At 43.9% G+C, this 5,164-nt stretch overlaps 1 non-coding gene across 1 annotated transcript; it reads right to left on the bottom strand.

Moving 5' to 3' along the window:
• Positions 1–3,921: 3,921 nt before the first annotated feature.
• Trnal-uaa (transfer RNA leucine (anticodon UAA)) lies at positions 3,922–4,005 on the bottom strand. The gene has a single exon. It is a non-coding gene; the product is annotated as a tRNA-Leu (tRNA).
• Positions 4,006–5,164: the final 1,159 nt, after the last annotated feature.

Here is a 5,164-nt window from a genome sequence, read left to right as displayed (position 1 = left end):
CTGAACGTCGAGGGTTTATGCCCTTCCCGATCGTTGCATTCGATAATTTCGTTTTACAGCTCCTAAATCGATTGTCACGAAAACGTAGGACGCGATAAAAATGGAAGGAAAAACTGAAGAGACGTGCCTTTTCCCGTTTTTTTCCCCGCCGATGGAGTTTCACAACAAAACGATCGGAAGATCGATGCGCTGGACGAGAGTTAATGCACTCGATGGTGTGGATGCACTTGTTGCGTTTGTGACTAGGAACTTGGAGAGATATGAGAGAACGTGCGGAACAATTTATGACTCTGTGCTGGACGGGGTTTAAGAAACTCATTAAACCGACGATTGAAGAATAGTGTACATTCATCGGCGTACGATCGTCATGCGTTCATCATCATCTAGTGTTGAGGAACCCAACCCTCCAACGAACCCCTTCCCCGCGAATGAGGGATCGGTTTCGTTTTTCAAGATCTGAGATCTGAAGCATAGGAAAGCATGAATGAGCGATGGAAAAAGTCACATCTTGAACGTTTTTTTTCTTCCTTCAGACTTATTGTAAAGAAAGCCAACGGACACTTGAGAATCCGATCGGGCTCGAAGCGGGATGTGATCTTGAATCATTCTTTTCTAATGCCGCACATGATACATGCGAGATTGAAATCGGAGTAATTGAAATGCTTACCAGCATATGTTTCTTCGGCTTAAAGGAGGGGGGCATTTAACGCTTGAGAATGTTTGATGTTGGAATGCTGATGTTACTCTTCTAAGGACCGAACGATCATTGCACTGTGAACTTGGGTGAAACTTCACCCGGAAGATTGTATTCCATTCCTTTTCTTCACTGGTGGTCAATCCCTTCGCCTCGCAAAAGTACCTGAGAGGTGTAAAATATTCCCTTTTGACGGGGAGTTTCCCATAATCATCTCATCCCAACACCCGGTGAGTAAGATCGTACTTCTCCACAATTGATTGATGATTCAAAATATTTTGAAAACGATTTCTATGTCTACACATTCATCATCTTACCCGCTGGTTCGTGGATAAACCCGTCCAAAAGATGCCAAAAATGTAAATTTATTTTGAAGATTATTTACTTTGCGTTTCGCACTGCATTCCACTTGCTTACATATTGCGCCGGAAAGCAAACAAATGCTGTCGAAAAGTAAAGTGTCGAAGGTGGGTTAAATAGGCGAACAGGTTTCTTCTCAAAGCCGGTTTTCGCTCAACCTGCGGAATCACCTTATCCAGTGAGTCAGATAATTGTTTTGACGGAAGCGCGTGACTAGACAAGGTCCGCTGGAGATCTCCCTTTTTTGTGTTAAGATGCGATGAATTATTTACACGCGGGGTTTTCTTTAATTCCAGTCGCAAGTTAGTCATAATCAAATTAATGTTCAACCGCTAATGATTGTGTTGATTAGTTCGTTTTCTTGTGTTTTTTCTTTAGCGAATGAGTTAATAATCTTGTCCTAAAAGACCCCTGAATGTCAAGTGATACCGGCTTGAGGCGCATATTTTCTGAGTTCTATGGTTTAATTCAAGTGTTTCAAGCGTTAGTATGATAAACGATCTGTCCACGCAGTGTTTATACTGCTTTAAATAGAATTCCCACTTTTCTCTTGTTGATCTGTCTGAAGGGCATGACTGTATGGACTCTGAATGTAAGTAATAATGCGTCCCTGGAATATTGGGAGTAGTAATTAGGAGTTAATGTCGCCTAAAACCGATTAAGGCGTGCCTAAAACGAGCTTTTCTGGGAACAGTTCCAGACTTTACTTCGTTCCATTTAGTTCACACGAATCTTCTGTCATCTCTGGAGTTTGTCAAGTGTTTGCGAGTTCACCGAATCACAATTAACGATGGCAGAAGGTTGTTAAACCTCCACTCCATATGAAGCCCATTTCCACCATGTGGTCAATTAAAGCCGGTGGAAAAAAAGGTTGGCGTGTGATAAATGATCCTGCGGTTGGCAAATGGAAACACATTATCTGATTAACTGGGTGGCTATTTTATGACGAAACTCCACTTTCCTAGGGAACCGTTTTCCTTCGAGTGAAGTTCACTGCCCAAGGATTCTCCCAGCAGCGTTGAGCTGGGACTCTCAGATCGTGATAGTGCTGGCCGATGATGGACGTACGACAGACACTTTCAATCGAGCTCCAATCGATGGTCTGCCAATAACGAAAACAAGTAGCCTGAACGTGTATGTACGTGTGTGTTTGCGCCACTTGCCACTGGAAGCGACTCTTGCCACAGATGGAGCAATAAATTTCCGATTAGCGCGAATTTATACTCAATAAAATCGTGCAAAATACGGCTCTTTTACACTCTACCTCGCTTTGTGTCGCCAGATAAGCCAGAAAGTGGTCATGTTTTAGCTGATGAAGGACTTGCCGGGGACATGCCCGGAGTGCGCCGGTTTTATCTTGTTCGTGTCCGCCGACTGGCGCCAGTTTTGCAATGAGTAATTGTATAAAACCCTGTAATGCTTAGCGAACTCGGTCTGTTTGTGTGATTGAACCTTTATAGATTAACCTTGCCCCAATCAACGGGAGCTCCATGGGTTCTAGACAAGTCAAAATTGAAGCAAGAGGCTTTAGCTCGCTTGATTGATCATGGAATTGTCCGTTCTGGATTAATTTTCCCTTATCTTACATCACACGAGAAGGTAAACACGCTGTTCAACAACCTTCCTAAGGGAATGGCCAAGAAATACAATCGCTTTAATGCAACCGACAGTTCCTAGTTCGTCATATTTTGATCCTGACTCATTTCTACCCTTGTAAGATAGGCGAATGTTACAAACCGTCCTTCGTGTGTTGTGGACCAGGACATAAACGGTGGAGTTTATCAGTGACGTACAGTAACATCTTTGGAAAACATGAACCTGTCAATCCGACATGGCGTCGATGGCAGAACGGTGATAATCTGCCTGCTTCCTGGTCTGATACGCGAAAGGATGGCAATGAAAGGTTGTTCTATGGTCGAGTTCACTCTCCTCGCTGGCAAAAAAAAAAACATAATTTGTATCATCGATGGAAACACTAACCGAACCATGGCATAAGCGCAATGCGGAGTACTTATCCACCCCATCGATGGGACGCAATCTGTGCCGAAGTTAATGATGAATCTTGCATTGCCTGTTAGGACAAGTACATCAGAGGAATTTTCGGCAGTTTCATATGAACCTTCTTATCTTGGCTCTAAATAAATCTTTCTGTTTCCAGAAAACGTCTCTACATGGGAATTGATCCCGGAAAATTTTGTTCACTAGATTTAAATATAAACACGCACCCGAGCGTCGTGGCTTCCGAACCGAGCTATACGTACGCTATCTCGATGTCGGCTTGAAAATGATCCCGGTTAACGCATCTCGGTTTGCGGTGATATTTTTATCGCGGCCATATGGTACCAAGATGGTCTTGCCGAAGAAGTACTCGCTTGCTTGTCAGACGTCGAGTGATCCTCATTAGCAGGAGAGCGTGAAGACGCGTCTTGGGGCCAAGGCTTGAATGGACACTATTTTTAGAGCACGCTTGCAAATGAACCGAGCAGCAGCAAAGTGGAGGGAGCGTCGGTTATTTTCGTACATTCACGAATTCATTGACCAGAACAGATTGCTTTGCATTTCATATTCGAAGGCGATAGCAGGGAAGTATTTTTTTGTCTTCTTTCTTATCTAATCTTGCAAAAGAAAATGACTGAATGCTGGACGTTGAACAGCTGGGAATCATTGCTATCAACACACGCTGGGTGGCATGATTTCAAAACAAACTCGAAAAAACCGGGCAAATAAACAATTCCATGGAATGTGCTGTGAAATTTCCATTGTTTTGTCTGTTTCTCCATCCAACACTGTACAAAAGTTGCACGCAAGTGGTAAAAAGTTGTTGCCCGTTGCGTGAAAAAGTTGTACGCAAGTACAAAAAAAGAGGATGTCAGAAGTGGGGTTCGAACCCACGCTCCCTTACGGGAACCAGAGCTTAAATCTGGCGCCTTAGACCGCTCGGCCATCCTGACTTGTGCAGGCTGTGAGTCAAGAGCGCAATATAAGCACAGCATGCCATGGTCACCGACCGTTTTCCAATGCTGTCTGTTTTCGAACTTTGATACTGGTGATTGTTGGTTGGGAATGGGGAGGTATTTTTAGCATTTAGTTCAAGGTGTTGTTTGGGAAATTAGATAATAGTATTTTTAACGTGTTCAGAAATTGAATCGCACAATGAAGATTCTTTTTTTCTTTTTCTTACATCTGTCGGAAGTGATCAATGGGCAAACTTCATCTTCCACGGTACCCGCGCGGACCTAGAGAAACTTCTCTGACAATGCTCGTTGACTTGTGAAAATGAGGAAAGTTGATTTACTTGTTTCGGAAAACTATTCCGGTTTCCTCTCGTTCCGTTTCCGTAGCATCTCGAAAGCTATTATTAATGTCAGCCGGTGCGAATTTGCATGTCGTCGTCGTCGTCGTTGCGGATGCTTTCCTGTGTGGACATCCGTGACAGGTTGGTGCGTTGTTTCGCCAACACTTCGCGGTGCAAAATGGCGCGAGCAGAATTTGTAATATCCGCCGTCGGATCTCATTGAAGTTTGTCTTTCGATCTCCGAAGGAACGGAACATAAGTAATGCATTGCTAAGCAGTGTTTTAGCGAGCACGCATGTATCCATTCAGTGGGAACAAGAACGGACGCCTATGAATGGAATTGTACAGCAAAGTTTGATGGGTTCAACGATGCTAGTCAGTCAAAGAATGGTGAATACTTGATTTACCACCCCTCGAGGGGCCATTCTTTTCCTTCCGCACGGCATGCAGTTCGGTGACGCGCGATTTATGATTAATTATGCAACAAACCCTCTGGGTGGGGGGCAACATTGTGTTAATGAAAATTTGGGCAACCGTTTATTCGGTGGTGCATGCTTTATTTGCCTGCTTGGCATGCATGAACGGAGCACTTTCGGGCAGTAGTCCGTGTGTGCGAAGGTAAAGGCTAACGATCATTAATCATTCACGAGTGTATTGGGTGGGCTGTGCGTATCGTCAATTCGGCAATTAAGGCAATGTGGTTTCGTTCTGTTTTTGGGGCCCATTCCAATGGGTGAAAAGGAGAAATAAAAGACGCACAGTTAAATACCTCCAAGGTACTGTAGACGTGCGTGCGTTATGGTAACGGTAGTTAC

The sequence above is a fragment of the Anopheles ziemanni genome, chromosome 3, assembly GCF_943734765.1.
Source record: "Anopheles ziemanni chromosome 3, idAnoZiCoDA_A2_x.2, whole genome shotgun sequence".
Lineage (NCBI taxonomy): Eukaryota > Metazoa > Arthropoda > Insecta > Diptera > Culicidae > Anopheles > Anopheles ziemanni.
This window is presented reverse-complemented; position numbering and strand designations above follow the sequence as displayed.